The following is a 16960-nucleotide window of genomic DNA, read 5'->3' as shown; positions in this document are numbered from 1 at the left end:
ATAACTTTTGCGCAAACCAATAAATATACGCTTATTGACTTTTTTTACTAAAGACATGTGGCCGAATACATTTTGCCCTAAATGTATGACTAAAATTGAGTTTATTAGATTTTTTTTTTTTTTTTTCTCAAAATTTTCGGTCTTTTTCCATTTATATCGCAAAAAATAAAAATCGCAGAGGCAATCAAATACCACCAAAAGAAAGCTCTATTTGTGGGAAGAAAAGGACGCAAATTTCGTTTGGGTACAACATTGCATGACCGCGCAATTACCAGTTAAAGCAGTGCAGTGCGAAATTGTAAAAAGACCTCTGGTCCTTGGGCTGTTAATTGGTCCGGGGCTGAAGTGGTTAACAACCACTTTTTAAGTTTATTGTAATTTGGAATTGATTTTACATTCATGTATACGTAGCACTGTCATTGAGGAAATATTTGTTGGTACACAACTGCACTTTATATAATTTGTGACTTTTGTAATATTTTCAGGAAAAAATACAATAAAATGAAATTTGGTCCACCCAACATTATCTCCCAAATATTTGTGTAAAAACCAAAAAAAGAGGTTGTTTTGGGGAAATTAACACAATGTGAAGGCCTAAAACTGTATGCACTTGTGAAATAACAGCAAGTTATGCTACCCAAAATTTTCATTTATGTTCAGATGAGTGTGTACTTTCATGGTTTGTTTTTATAATTTTATTTATTTTGTACACACTTAAAGTGAACCTTCACTGCATCTGAGCACCATAAACCAAAAACACTAATTAATTTTTTTTTTCCAAAAAAAAAACACCCTCATCCATCCATAGCAATAGCAAATTATTAATGTAGCACAGTGATATGCAATTAGCGGACCTCCAGCTGTTGCAGAACTACAACTCCCATGAGGCATAGCAAGACTCTGACAGCCAGAAGCATGACACCCAGAGGCAGAGGCATGATGGGACTTGTAGTTTGGCAACAGCTGGAGGTCCACTAATTGCATATCCCTGAGTAGCATTTACTTCCTGGAATCCATCGGCCCTTAGCTGAAGCATGCATGCAGGAGAGTGTGCTTAGCTGAGAAACCCCTCCTCCTCCTGCTCCCTGAAGCCTCCTGGGATGTATGACAGAATTTGCCTAGGCAAGAAACCAGGAAGTAACTGAAGAAATGGGGGGGGAAACAACTTTTAAATAAGTATGATATACTTTCCTATCTATTTAATAAATCTAGCAGCATCAGGATTAGGAATAATCAATGTTGATTACATTTTAACTTTATTGCGATTACAAGGGAGCTAACAAGGCCCCTATTGATGGCATTGGACAAGTGACAGGTACACTATATGGAGACATCAGGGGTCTATTAGACCCCTAATGTCTCTCTGGTCTTCTGTTCCAGCTGTCCAAGCACAGGACTGTACCCGCCCAGTTGTTTACCGGTTTATTTAGCTGGGATTTTGACCGCTGAGAACTGGAAGCATGCTGAGCGGGTTCAGGTTCACAGTCCGCAAACTCCTGTTCGCCATCCTGACGTGATGTTTTGTGGTCCAGGGATTCCGGGAGGAGAAGAGCCTTGCAACTAAGGGCCGGTTCACACTGCGGGCGATGCGAGGCGACACCGACTTGCCTCGCCGCGACCTGCCGCGACCTCAGCGGCGACTTGCAAATGACTTCTGTATAGAAGTCAATGCAAGTCGCCCCGAGGTCGCCCAAAAGTAGTACAGGAACCTTTTTTCTGAGTCGGAGCGACTCGAGTCGCTCCTCTCAGAACGGTTCCATTGTACAGAACGGGGGCGACTTGTCAGATCGCGGCGAGGCAAGTCGAGTCGCCTCGCATCGCCCGCAGTGTGAACCGGCCCTAATGAGAAGCACCAACCAAGAAGCAGTACCCCTGCTGCAAGTCACATGGAAGTCATTAGATGGCTCTGGAAAGCAGTAATGGTACCACAGCAATGCTCAGTCCAGGGAAATGTTTTATCAAAGTATTGGTGAGAAGAGACTCTTATTTGGAGTTCAGATGCTCCGATTTAGGGCTACTATCCAAGTAAAGTTCACAAGTTCATACAACATGATCAATTGTATGTTGTAGCTTAAAGGGGTTGCAAAGGTTTGTTTTTTATTTTCTAAATGGGTTCCTTGCTGGTGCACTCACCTTTTCCTTCGATTTCCCTTCTAAAATGTTTTTTTTTTCTTTGGTCTGAATTTCTCACTTCCTGTTTCTCCTCAGTAAACTTCACACCATCATCCGAGAGGTGTTTAGTCAGCCAGAACAGCTTACTGAGGAGGAACAGGAGGTAAGAAATTCAGACAAAGAAAAAAAACATTTAGAAGGGAAATCGAAGGAAAAGGTAAGTGAACCAACAATGCACTAGCTTAAAGGAACCTATTTAGAAAATAAAAAACGAACCTTTACAACCCCTTTAATAACAAAAAGGCTCCAATGTTTAAAAATAAATAAGCAAAAAAATTATTTTAATGTCCTAGTAATACCATATAGTAACAGTTGGTTATTACTAATAGAACATCACAAATATTTTGTAAAGAACAATTTTAAAATGCAATCCTTTCTACAACCATCAGGCATATAAAAGCTTACAGTGGAACTACACTTCACCTCAGCACCACAAACCCAAAAATGCTCCACAAACAAAAGCAAAAAACATTGGATTAATTCTATGGACTACTTGGTCTTTTTTCTGTAGTGTGTGTGTGTGTGTGTGTGTGTGTGTGTGTGTGTGTGTGTGTGTGTGTGTGTATGTGGCAGAAAAGGTAAGAGCTCAAAAGCCTGTAGGAGCCGCTTCTTTGAGCTGCAGTGTGCAGGAGCCATATGCTGTTTAATTCATTTTTAACCGCTTGCCGCCCGCACACCATTGTTTGACAGCGGCAGAATGTCTCCCCTGGGCAAATAGCCATAGCTGTATGGCGGCCACTTTTTAAGGGGTATAGGAGATGCACGCATGCTGCCGCGTCACTGAGGAGCCGATGTGCGTGCCCGGCGGCCGCGATGTCCTCTGAGCACCCGCAATCACTCCTGACAGTGCCAGAGTGTGTGTGTGTGTGTGTGTGTGTGTGTGTGTGTGTGTGTGTGTGTGTGTGTGTGTGTATTCACATTTTGGCAGGGGAGAGGAGACAGATCGTGTGTTCCTAATAGGAACACTGATTGGTCTGCTCCCCAGGCAGTCCCATCACCTCTACAGTTAGAACACACAGAGGGAAGACATTTGATCGCCCCCTAGTGTTTTGTATCTCTGATCGCTGTCTTCCAGGCTTGCACGCTCTGGCTGTGCGATTGGCCGGAGCCACGGTGACATCCCGTTCCAGCATGAAGCTCTCAAGTTCTGGCAAAATACGGTGGATCTTCAGAGCGCCTGCACCCTTGATGTCACTGGCTGCATGCAGAATAAACCTCTCCTAAACGGGGCACGTTTAAGAGATTTAAATGTTACCTACAGGTAAGTCTTATTATAGGCTTACCTGTAGTTAAAAATAACAAAGCAGACTTTACTACCGCTTTAAGAATCTTTCATACTGGTCTAGCTGTTGCATTGTGTACATTTTATCTTAGTTCCCTTATAATGCTATGGTTCATTATCACATTTCCTTTCTACACATCTCTCCCTCTTCACACTGCATAGATTACTGGGAGCTGCTAGTTTGGTTTTCTCCATGTTACCTTTCTGTGTTTGTTTTTTGTTTTTTTCTTGTGTAAAATCAGTATAATTTTGTATCTTTTTTACCTTCCCGTAGTCACTTATTAGCTGTCGCTTGTAATAGCAATACAAACAATAGTTCTATCTGGCAATCCAATATAAACCTATTTGAAAAATCTACTTTCATGTTACTACTGCCTGTCTGCTGGCCATCTTTCTACAACTTTTTAGCTTCCCTGTAATGCTTTGTAGCTTCATTTCTGCTGTTTACTTTCCATTTCTAAGGACTACATATCCCATTGTACCTTGCTGCCTGTGTCCTATCGGAAAATGCCTCCTGTCGGATATTGCCTCCAGTGGGTCTGCGCGTGCGCAATATGCAACGCCACTTCGGCTGGGGGGACATCAACACAGCGCATGCGCGAATCACCTGAGGCATTATCAGACAATAGGGAGAACGTCGGATTCTGCCTCGCTGTTGCAGGGCTGGGTTTTGTGTGTGTTGAAGGGCAGGTTTTGGCTGTGTCTAAGGGCGGATTCCAACACACACAAAACCCACCCTTCAACAGCAATGCGGAATCTGACAAGTACCTTCTCCCGCGGCTCTTTGCAGATCATCAGATACTGCCTCTGAGAAACTGTGCATGCGCTGTTGACGTCACACCAGCTAACCAACATATCAGCTGGAGTGACATTGCCTACTGCACATGTGCAGACCCGTCGGAGGTATTATCTGAGGCTTTTTTTTTTCTTCGATAAAACACCTGCAAGAAGGGATTCTTGTACCGGCTCCGCCTCCTGAAACTCCCCCTCTCTGCGCCTGTCGAGTTCAGAAGGCAGGCTCTGTGAAATGTGTGACACGGCAGTGTCTACTTGCAGGACATAGTAATTACATGTCACAGAATTCAAGGAAGTAAATGTGGGGGGGACACATAGTTTACAAGCTAAAAGATCATTCAGAGTAATAAGGAGTGGGCTAGAAATAATGGAAATGACTATAGATGTACTTTGAATGCTGTAAGATGTAACCCCAGCTTTCTATTTGTATGTTGCTTGGGCTGTAGTGTATGTTGCGGAATGCGCTGCAGCCGATGGACGCAGGAAGCTGAGCTGCTGTGTTTCTCATTGGGGAAATTACTTTTGACCTTTCGGTGACTGTTGGCCGCAGCAGTTTCCCAGATGAGTTCTGGCCTCAGGAAACTCTTTCTTCCGATGCGTTCTTCTCTATTTTCTGTTTGTATTTTTTTCAGCCTCTTTGTGTGTTTTTTAATGTGATGTGCAGTCATCCTAGGAAGGGGATCCTTTTTTGTCTGTGCGTGTGTTAAAAATAGCATTGTCTTTAAAGGGATGCTTGTGTGTGTGTGTGTGTGTGTGTGTGTGTGTGTGTCTGGTTGTGTGTTTTTTTTTTTTTTTTTTTTTTTTTTTAGTATTGTAAAAATAAAAAAAAATGACTTGCTCTCGCTTTTCTTGTCTACCTGCAGCTTAGCAGTAGCTGCGCTGAGTTTCCCAGGGTGGGTTTCCTGATGGTAACAACCATGGACCATGCTTGCATAGTGTGTGTGTGTGTTGACCCCTGGTAGTCGACAACAAACGAGCCATATTGGGAGACGGAGACACAATGTTGTCACCTAATAACAGGAAGGGCCTGTTCAAAGACCTTCATGGCAGGATCACTTGGTAAGCTGCAGATTTAGAGGCATTATCATCATAACTTATAAATGGCTGTTGACTCCCCCCAGAAGACTTAAAGGGGTTGTAAAGTCAGGTTTGTTCTTTTTTTTTTTTTATCTTAAAGTGGACCTTCGGTTATTTTTTCATCTTTCCATCTATTAAATCGCTCTTGTTTTAACTTTGGATAGTAAAAACATTTTTTTTCGCTACCAATATACCTTATACAGCCCACTTCCTCTTTCTTGTCTGGTAAAAAGCCTACTTCATGTACAGCTCTCTCTCTGTCTTGTGAGAGTTTGCCAGGAAGGGAGGGAGGGTGAGTCATAAGAGGGCCAATGAGAGCTGCAGAGCTGGAGGTTTGCCTCTGTGTGTCTGTGTAAATCCAGGAAGTGAACAAGGCAGCAGCTTCAGCTGCCCACAGTTAAAATGGATGCAGCCAGACTCAGCGGAGGGAGATTTCTGCAGCATATTTGGCAAGTACAGAATCGCAGTATATATAAAATATGTGGTTGGAGGGAAGCCTCAGAATGGCAAAGATGTTTTTATTACAAATTATGTGAGCAAACTGCAGTTCCTCTTTAATACATTAAAGTGCAAGTCCACCTTAAAGCGGAGGTCCACCCTAAAATGGACCTCCGCTCATCGGAATCCCCCCCCCCCTCCGGCGCCACAATCGGCACCTTTCAGGGGGGAGGGGGGTGCAGTTACCTGGATAATCCAGGTAACTGCACCCACTTCCGGGCTAGCTCTCTGCGGAAAGGGGCGTACGTTACGCCCCTTTCCGCAAGCGCCCGCCCCCTTCAGCAAGTGCCCCGCTGCCTGCTGGGAAACACACAGCTCCCAGAGGCAGCGGGGACCGTCCGGATTGCGCCGCGCGGCTCGCGCATGCGCAGTAGGGAACCGGGAAATGAAGCCGAAAGGCTCCATTTCCTGATTCCCATACCCAAGATGGCGGCGGCACGAGCGATCGGCTTCGGGTGCCGACATCGCGGGCACGCTGGACAAGTAAGTGTCACTATTTAAAAGTCAGCAGCTGCAGTATTTGTAGCTGCTGGCTTTTAAAAAAAAAAGTCCCGGTGGACTCCCACTTTAAAACTAAAATCCCTGCATCTACAGACATCCACATTCTAAGATTAACCTATCTAGCCACGTAAAGAAGAAATCAGCATGCATATCTTTTTTTTGAAGACAATCCGATATCCAGCAGCGGAGGCTCTGCAGAGGACACAGCCAACGACAGCTGTGAATTAAATGGAAAGTGACATCACCTATAGACTTACTATGGGACTTCCCTTGTTGGCTGTGTCCTCTGTACCCACCTCCACAGTGAAGCCGCAGCTGACAGCTCAGTGTGTGATCGGGTCGGATCGGCTTCAGAAAATATATGTATACCGATTTCTTCTTTACAGGGCTAGATAGGTTAGTATTAGATCGTGGATGTCTGTAGATGCAGGGATTTTAGTTTAACACCCCTTTCACACCAGGGCGTTTTGCAGGCGCTATAGCGTTAGAAATAGCGCCTGCAATCTGCCCTAAAGAAGCTGCACCATTGTATGTAGTGTGAAAGCCAGAGGGTGCGCTGGCAGGACGTCAGAAAAAAGTCCTGCCAGCAGCTTCTTTGGAGCGGTGAAGGAGCGGTGTGTTTACCACTCTTCCACCGCTGCTCCCCATTGAAATCAATGGGGCAGTGCTGTAATACGGCTGGTAAAACGCCGCTATTGCGGCGTATTGCCGGCGGTTTTAACCCTTTTGCGGCCGCTAGCGGGGGGTAAAAGCGCCCCGCTAGCGGCCGAAATGCCACTATAGTGCTCATCTTTGCCATCAGTGCCACAAAGAAAAAGGGGAGGAAATTCCCAGAAACATGAGGGAGAACATCCACAATCCATTCAGATAGAGCGCTAGTGGAAATTTAGGCTAGGATCCTGTTATGGGAGATATGGCAACTGCTTTACCATAGTGCTACTTAAAGGGTAAGTTCACCTTTTACAGAAAAATCTGTAAGGTGAGTTTGCACAGGACTTGCCCACCCCAGACCCGCTATCCTGCAGCGTAGCGTTCTCCCATTCTGAGCCCATCTATAGCCGCCTCACGGTTTTGGGGCTTGGAAATCCCTGCAGCTTAATCTCCTAAACGTACTCCGCCAGGAGGGACATTTAGGAGCATTCTAATTGGTTGGCGACGACCAGTCAGAACCCTCATAGCCCGTCCTCTCAGCGGGGAAGAAGACGCCTGCATGCCGAGGGGATTTCTAAGCCCCGGACCCGTGCTATAGCAGGGCTAAGAATGTGCGATCGCCACGCTGCAGCGGGACTAAGGTGAGGAGGGGGTCCTGTGTAAATTCACCTTACAGATTTTTGTGTAAAGGTGAACTTACACTTTAAAGTGTAATTTCATCTTTACCAAAAAACTGTCTATACAGATAAGGGGTGCCTGTGGATAAAAACAAACTGTGCAGCTCTGACTAAAGTTGAATAATGCCATTGCTATAGGTGAAGGCTATTTATGTACCTAACGAAGCCTGACTAGAAAACTTCCAGGACGTTGCTAAGAGAGGCCCAGCTATTACGGTTCACTTTCACCACCACCAGGGATAGGGACAGACATTTTCCAAAGTACAGGCCTAAGTGAAGGTCACCAAGTTACATTTCAAATTAAAACCATTAAACATTATGGGGGTTATTTACGAAAGGCAATTCCACTTTGCACTACAAGTGCCCTTGGAAGAGCAGTCGCTGTAGATCCAAGGGGAAAATGCAAGCACAATAATAAAAAAAATGCACTTTAACTTGCACATGATTGGATGATAAAATCAGCAGAGCTTCCCCTCAGATCTACAGTGACTGCACTTCCAAATCCACTTGTAGTGCAAAGTGGATTTACCTTTTGTAAATAACCTCTGTCTCCTCTCTGGTTTTGGTTCTAGTACAAATAAGGTTAAAATAACATTTATATAAAGACTGCTTGGGGTACTGATATATAAAATGTTTAAAAGATTTTCAAAATGATTACACTTTCATATTTTTTTGGTTGTATTGAGATGCAGAAGCAGCATCAAAGTCCTTTTTGTAGACGTGGATGAAGTAGCAATATGCAAACATGCATCAACATGACAGTTTTCAAGGCGATTTCTTGTAGAGGTTTTTATGGCATTCATATGGCTGATATGTGAGAAGCCTCGCTCGCAGCAGCATGTGTCAGGGCTCAGTGTTTCCATATCCCCCTTTTTGGAGCAGGGTCCCCGCATAGATCCCCCCCCCCCTTGGAGCAGGGTCCCCGCATAGATCCCCCCCCCCCCCTTGGAGCAGGGTCCCCGCATAGATCGTACCCGCATAGATCCCTCTTTGAAGCAGGGTCCTCCCTAGATCCCCCTTACATGATGACCTGTTTCTTTTAGTGGAGCTATAGGAATAGGACACATACACGACTCATGAGGAAGCTGAGGGCCCGGGGCACTGAGACCGGGCACGGGCAGGTTTAGAGGAAGACGTTCCGTTCTCCTCTTCTGAATGTTGGGGCCTGAGGGCAAGTCAAACACCTGATTGGTTGATAAGATCCCGGCGGTCCTACCAACCAGCGGGCAACGGCGGGGGAGGTGGATCAGTGGATGCTGTGACTGTCAGACAGCATATTCATCTGTCCTGCATCTCTGACCAACTCCTTGCAGCCCAACACAGAATGGGCGGCTGCGGACCCTGCAAGAACCGCTCACGGTCACCTTGCCGATCGCTGAGCATCACAGAAGAGAGCTCTCTGACGCTGAGCTCAGAGCTACTGCATACAGGGAAGAGCGTGTGAGGGGGTTTGAATCGGAGAAAGAGCTCGCGCCTGTGATGGTGAACATTAGTAACTGGGCCTCTCTTAGGCCCGGTTCACACTGATGCGACAATCGCTCCGACTTTGAAAGCACATGCCGCATGACATGTAAAAATCAATGTTTCCCTAATGAGGACAGTCTTAACTGCCCTGACTTGTGCTCTGAAATGCAGCTGGTACTGAAATCTTGCCTCTCTATTGGCTTCTTGTAATGGCATACACAGGAGCCAGGCAGATGGACGGCACCGTGAGCAAGTCTGGCTATATTTAATTTTACAGTGCTGTCAGTCTTCAGTGGGAGCTTGCTGACAGGAGGTGAGAACAACATGAGTCATAATTTCATTAGCATGCTACTACTCTGGTAATGCCCAGTCAGCAGGAAAGTGGGCATCAGTACATTAAAAAAACGCATCTGGAACGGATCTGGGGTGTGTTTTTGTGGTGTGAACCAGCCCTTAAAGCAGAACTGAAGTTCCACAATAATAAGCAGCAAGCAGGCAGGCTTTTATTGAGAAGTCACATGTACTGTCTCTCCTGAAATAAAATGCATCTACCCGCCTGCTTGCTGTCTTCTTCGGCGCTGTAAACTGAAATGCGCATGCACAACATCATTGGTACTGAGGCCCAAGCTGCAGGATTGTTCTGGTAAATCTGAGACAGTCGGCATCTATGCCTAATGTAGTCATTGAACGGTGTTATTGCAAACATGTAAAATGTAATGGGTACATCTAAAATTACTTTACAGAAAAATCCAGTCACCAAAATCCATAAGCTTTTTCAAAAGTTTTTTGTTTTGCATTTCTTAAAAAAATCCCCGGCGATCCTGCCATGAGACCTTGTTCAAGCACTTCCTGTTATAGGTTGACAACACTCCCCATCTCCCAATTGTTCTCCTGTGTTGTCACCCTGACACACATGCCCCCTGGTGGAGACTACCTGCTGCTGTGCTGCCGCCCTTTATGCAGACATGGTCCATGGCTGTCACTATCGGGAAGCCAGTCCACAGCAATGATGTACAGCTGATGCTGGAGTGGGCGCCTATAGAGAAGTGGCTGAAGGAGATTAGCAGCACTGAGATGTGGGAGGAAAAAAATTATATATATTATATTTATATATTTTTTTTAAGTTTCTAATGCAATGTCCACAGAGCAATCTAATTGTCCTCCAGTTAGGGCTTAGATCTCATTCAAGACAAACTGCAATGATCTTTGCTTTGTGGAAATAGATTGCCTTGCCCCTTGGAGGACCCTGCGCAGCCTTTTTTCAGCATTGTCGCTGTACGTCTTTCAAATTACAAAGTGTCTCACGCATCCAAATTTAGCCTCACTTCCTCTGCTGCTGTGTTATTTAGCTGCCCGTATAATCGCTACTTTGTTTCTCTCCCTCGCCAGTTGTATCGCTGCACAGGGAGAGCGTGTCTGTAATTCCGACCGCTCCGAAGGGTTACCCTTCCTCATAGACTCAGTCATTGGGAGGGGGTGATAACCGCTCAGCCTCTGGCCATCCGCACTTCTCTATGTGCCATCCATACAATGTAATCGGTGTGTTGGCATCGCAGCCCTTCTATGGGAGCTTAGAAGGTAAGTGCATGAGTGCTTTCCCTACCGATCGGCCAGTTTGTGGTAGGAGGGCTGCTGGTGACAGATTGTGCATGGCGTGATTCTTTCAGTCACTTGGCTTCAGCTTGTGTTGAATCTGTTTTTTATTTTTTTTGCTGTGTAACGAGGGTTCAGTAATAACTTTTGTTATGTACTTAAAATGGATGTGAACCCTAACGGCGAACTTCTCGTATTTTGGTCTGTTAAATATCTCATTGAAAGTGTTTTTTGTTATATCTGTTCAATAAAAAATGCCTTTTAAACTTGCCAGAAGTGTTACTAAACCCACAACAGTAAAATCAGTCTGTATATGCAGTAAAGCATGCTCGTTATACTCACTGTGGAGCTTAAGGGGTTAAACCTCTGCATTGTGTTAAAAAAAAAAAAAAAAAAAAAGGCGGTCTTCTCTGATTCTCCCCCTTTTCCACTGTCACCTGATAATTTCCTGATAAGTCTATGGAGTCAGGCTGCACATGCTCAGTTTGGTGTGTACTGCTGGAGAGGTTTTTTTGTTTTTCTTGGGGAGAGTGCATGTGCTTAGCACAGGGCCAATTAGCACTGTGGAGACAGAGGGTCAGGGGTCTTGCAGTCTCATAGGACAGTCAAACTCCTCCTCCAAGCTTTAACCAGTGTTTGGCCAGACGCTGATAGAAGTCACAATACTGCTGATGAGAAAAGGTACTTGGCATATTATACTAAAATTGCATTTCCATGTTCTGTGTACTGTGGGAGACCAGATAGGGTCCTGGGCTTAGTAATACTTGGTGGTCAGCAAAGCTCATGATCCCTACTGATTTGGAGATTTATGTATTGCATATATATTGTAGATTCACATCTGTCCCTGCCCTCAAGGAAAGGACATTCTAAGGTCTCTAACTCACATTCATACATACACATACTAGGGCCAATCTACTTACCAGCATGTCTTTGGAGTGTGGGAGGAAACCTTCACATAATTTTTTTTGAGGCACCTGAAATGTATTTACCCGATTTTAAACTGAAAGCTGAACTTAAGGAATAATTTTTATTGCATACTTTCCTGCAGCTTGGACCATGTAAGTATGCATATCATATACCTTGGGGGCTGCTGGGGAGGCTGTCTGTCACTGTATTAGTCATTAGTACTACAGTGATGGCTGCGATTTTTCTGGGTCCTTTGCCGGTAGCTTACCCTCTAAAAACCGACCAGAGGGAGTCAGTCACTTGCTGGGCACTGCCGCCATTCACAGAACTCCTTTTTGTATTTTAAATTTTTTCCTTCTTTCATTGAATGCAAGCCATTCTGATTGGCGAGTTAGGGGTTATGGCGTCACCACCCTCCTCTCTCCACCTCGCCCAATCAGAGAACGCCTTGTATTTCTTTTAAAAAAAAATGGCGAGAGTGGTGAGAACGTGACCCCCCCCCCCCCCCCCCCCCAGCCAGTGTGCAGAGGAGAAGACACTCCGCACAGGACCGGGAAAATCATCACTATAACTGTAGTAGTGCTTACTACTACAGTAAGCCTAGGTTTCCACTATTGCAACCTAAAAGCAGCACGATTTTGCCATGTTTTTTTGCCGCGATTTTGATAGGACTTGAAGCAGTGCTTGTGTATTCTTGATGTCTATGAACCTCAAGTCGCATTAAAGTCAGACCAAAGTAGTGCAGGGACTACTTTGAAGTCGCTCAGATATGAACGGTACTCATTGGAAATCATGGGGTATGACTTGTCATGTGACTTTGCAGTCCCAAGTCGCATGACAAGTTGCACAAGTGAAAACTGAGCCCAATTGTCACCTCACACAGGCATTGCCCAGTGTGACTGGTTCCCTTCAGTGCTCTTGCTGGCGCTGGCAGCTCAGTCCCCCTGTACAATGCAAGACAATCAGTCCTGCTTTTTAAGTAGTACCCTGGACAAAAATGAGCACCTAACCCTTGCAGTGGGGAGCCCTGCTGAAAGAATAATATTTTCCTATTAAAGCTTGTAATCCTAATATCTCACTATTGTGCGCTCACTGGAATTTCCCTTTAAAAGGCAGTTTGCCATTTCCCTTTAAAAGGCAGTTTGCCATTTCCCTTTAAAAGGCAGTTTGCCATTTCCCTTTAAAAGGCAGTTTGCCATTTCCCTTTAAGAGGCAGTTTGCCATTTCCCTTTAAGAGGCAGTTTGTCAGCACGGCTCTGTCATTTAGAAAATTGTATGTTGGGTGCAGAGCAGCGTCTGTCTTCTCCCACGCAGCTTTGCCCGCTGGCCGCCTGGCAGAGGGGAGCAGATTGTCTCCATATGGCAGAGGAGGTCACGGCACTCTCTGCTTCAACGTCGGCCCTGTCAAAGTTCATGTCAAACTTTCCTGCAGAGATTCTTTCTTTTCAGTTGCTGTTTGGGTGAGTCTGCAGCCATGGGGTCAGGTGCAAGGGTGTAGACTTAGGGACTGTACAGAGAGCGCCCGTAGACAGCAGTGCCTGTCTTTTTGCAATTATCTCCTAAACCGTGTAGGTTTAGGAGATATTTCATGGACCTACAGGTAAGCCTTAATCTAGGCTTACCTGTAAGTCAAAGTGGGTCTGTAAGGGTTTACAACCACTTTAAATTCCAATCCAGTGACTTTGCCTAGGCTGAGATGCTGCCTCCTGCCTCTCCTCTCCTTCAGTGATCACACTGCAATGTGGAAACTTTATAGCAAGGCACAAGGTGAGAGGCTGCAGCGGGGGCTGATCTGTGTCAGACATTTGTGAACACCATCCAGAGCTGCACAGTTACCAGGATTTTTTTTTTTAATGACTGTGTGTCATCTGAGCCGACATCAGTCCTGGAAGTAGATGGTGACCCTGGATGATGCCTGAGCAAAGATGGTAGGGTCCAAGAAGGGCAGATGAAGGCATGGTCAGGGGAAGTACTGTGATCTGTATTAGAGATAATAAATCACTGGAAGTGTTGCACCACATTACTTATAATGAATGTGCTTAATATGGAGAAAAAATGATCTGATGGTAGGTCAATAAGCAGGAATCTATATCAAAAGGTATACCACGCTGTTGCTCTAAAATAAAGTAGATAAAGCACCCAGCACAGCCAAAGGCAAATGGCAAAATGTAACCCAAAAATAAAATGCAGCGCTTACATATACAGTTGAAAAACAATATATGCATGACCAAATATAACACAATATTAGTGTGAAAACACAAGCGAGATGTAAAAACAAAAAATGAATGACTCATTTAATGTCCACCAATGTGAAAAAAGTGTACAAAACAGGAGGGGAAGGCTTGAGTCAAAAAGTCCTGCTGTCAATAGCCGCTGTCAGTAAGTTGACATCATAGAGGCGTCGGTGAAAACATGACGAAGGAGATCTTGCAAGAGGAACCACCACCAATTGTTTGAAGGCTTACCAGGAACAGTGGACTTAAAGGGACATATATACCTCTTAAGTCATGCAGGCTTGTGGTGATCATCACCGTTTTAAAGTGGAAACAATCACAGATCCAGGTCACCACGATCACAATTCTGGGTCTAAACTGTGCTGGTCATCGGCAAGTTCACATGGAGGGAAGGAGGACCAAAGGATATCCACGTACTCACACGATGACGCCAAAAATGAGAGAGGTCTCGCATAGTGTGATATTATTTAAAAAATAGATTTTAATAAAGGGGGTAAACAGGAACGCTCACATTTGAAATGTAGATAAAAGGCTCTTACAGAGACTTGGAATAGCGCAATGATGTTGGCAGGACTCGAACCGACGCGTTTTGTCTATTTGGACATCATCTGGAGTGTGTGTCCCTGCCACCAAGTATGCCAAGAATTGGCTAGTAGACTCATAATGTCTGTATACCCATTGGAGGAAAAAGCGTGCGATCCACACCTCACTGTGGTATGTACGTGTCAGGCATCACACGCAATCTCCTATGTACGAAGTGGGGAGGACGTACAGAGCCAAACCTCACTCTGAGCCACGGACGTCCGTCACATCTCCGATATCCACATCAGGAAGTGAGTGCAGGCCAAGCCTCGCTAAAGGATAGCGTAGGAGACCCAAACCCAGCACGTGAACGGAAGCCATGTAGTCTGCACGTTGCCAGCAGTCACATGGTCCAAATTCAACATTGTCTTGGTGACACACTGTCAACAACTGGGGATAACGGAAGTCTAACAGTGCTAATGACCGGATCAGAAATGACTTCAGACTGATCAATAATAAAGGAAGGAATCGTCTCTCGATCTCGATCTCTCGATCTCGATCTCGATCTCTCTCTCTCTCTCTCTCTCTCTCTCTCTCTCGATCTCTCTCTCTCGATCTCTCTCTCTCTCGATCTCTCTCTCTCTCGATCTCTCTCTCTCTCGATCTCTCTCTCTCTCTCTCGATCTCTCTCGATCTCTCGATCTCTCTCGATCTCTCTCTCTCTCTCGATCTCTCGATCTCTCGATCTCTCGATCTCTCGATCTCTCGATCTCTCGATCTCTCGATCTCTCGATCTCTCTCGATCTCTCGATCTCTCTCTCTCTCGATCTCTCTCGATCTCTCGATCTCTCTCTCTCTCGATCTCTCTCGATCTCTCGCGCGCTCGATCTCTCTCTCTCGCGCGCTCGATCTCCAAAAATAACATAAGTTTTACATCTTGAATAACATATTAAAATTAAGATGGGTAATACTAGGGCTGCAATTAAAGATTATTTTCATAATCGATTAGTTGACCGATTTTTTTATTTTTTTTTTTTTTTTTTAGATTAATCGGTTAATGACCTTTAAAAGTTTGGTGTATAATTTAGTTAATTCGTAAAGTTTAAAAAAAAGGAAATTTTATTCTTAAATACCTCTATGCAGTGGTAAATATAAATAACTATATGGTTAGAGAGCAAAATCTCTAATCCACTGAGATTAACAGACAGAAAAGATATACTGTATATACTATTAGAGGTTGAATCTGGTAAATATCATCAGACTCCGATCTTCTTTTTTTTTTTTTTTTTTTTTTTTTTAAAGTTAGCCTGTTTTGCAGACTTTCAAACAGAACTGTAATATATTATATGCTGGCCATAAAAAATTTAAATAAAAAAAAATGTAATTTTAAGAACGTTTGTTTCATTTTCGAATCGTTGGTGGTGTCAAATTTGATGTTCGTTTTCAACCACAGTGACAGCAAAATTTTAGAAATAGAAAACTTCTTGGTCAAAGGAATTTTCAGACAGTGCATGTGGTTTTTCGTTCAGAAATGACATTAATTTTAAAACGTAATGTTAAAAGCAAGTGAAAATTACAAACAACATTCTTTCATTCAGCGAGAGTATAAACAAATAATGCATTCTGTATGCAAGCCAATTAATTGGCTGGCCGATTAATCGATTATGAAAATAGTAATCGATTATTTTCATGATCGATTAGTTGTTTCAGTCCTAAACGATACCAATGGCAGAGTGAATGGAAATACCACATCCTCCTGTGGGATGGCACCATTGGCTCAATTCTTTTCAGTTCTCAACATGAATGACAGAGGAATTGTTTTGTTTTATGAATCCAGTCATAGTTAAATAAAATTTTTGGATCTAGAAATAGGACTCTGCGCATATCAGTTTAAGTTTAGCACTTCAAACCGAATGATCGTAATGGATTTATTCCCACTGACGGCTGCCATCACAAATCATGGCTACGTTCAGTTCCGAGAGGTCAGTTTCTGCGTTTACACCGGATCCCTTTACCGATATAGATACGTCTAAAATTCATGGTTTTAAGACAGAGGTTCTTAGAAAAGGGTTATGATCAAGGTGAAGTAGATCTTGATTTTTTCATAACGTTTTGCAAGTTGAACATCTTTACTCGCTGATAAACTCTGGCACGATTCTGATGAATCCTTCAAACGGTCGTTGCTAACATTTTCTGTACAACATAAGCAGATTAAATCTATTGTTGACCGTCATTGGAGTATGTTAAACGATCGGATTCTAGGTACATTACCTGAAAAAGCCAAGGTGATCTAAAGAGGTGCTCCATCTTTAAGGGTGATCTTACTCCTTAATGTTAACCCGCCCGTTCGAGCATCTTTCTTTCATAACCTGATTGTGCATTTCTTACATGGGTAATACCCAGTCTGTCAGTTTAATACTTGTGGAAGATGTACAACTAAACAGTTCACATCCACTATCACTAAACGCACATATCCCATTAAGACCCCTTTCACACCACACCGCCCATTGCGTCGGCGGTAAAACGCAGTTTTTTCCGGCAGATTTGTGGTGCATTTCGGCCACTAGCGGGCGCTTTTACCCCTCGCT

General features: G+C 44.2%; 1 protein-coding gene across 17 annotated transcripts in view; it reads left to right on the top strand.

The window, feature by feature from the left end:
• Positions 1-16960, top strand: part of LOC143960435 (liprin-beta-1-like) — a 172035-nt gene that overhangs the window by 29281 nt on the left and 125794 nt on the right. The window contains exon 1 of one of the 17 annotated variants that reach the window (XM_077469042.1): positions 10539-10695. The exons of the other annotated variants lie outside the window; for them this stretch is intronic. The gene's annotated coding sequence lies outside the window, so the exon portion shown is untranslated. Of the gene's footprint in view, positions 1-10538; positions 10696-16960 lie in introns of those variants that run through there. 17 annotated transcript variants of the gene reach the window in all.

Source organism: Lithobates pipiens, unplaced genomic scaffold, assembly GCF_037356315.1.
Source record: "Lithobates pipiens isolate NorthernLeopardFrog02 unplaced genomic scaffold, aLitPip1_a1.2 Scaffold_8, whole genome shotgun sequence".
Lineage (NCBI taxonomy): Eukaryota > Metazoa > Chordata > Amphibia > Anura > Ranidae > Lithobates > Lithobates pipiens.
Note: the sequence above shows the minus strand (reverse complement) of the source record. Positions and strands in the feature narration are given on the sequence as shown.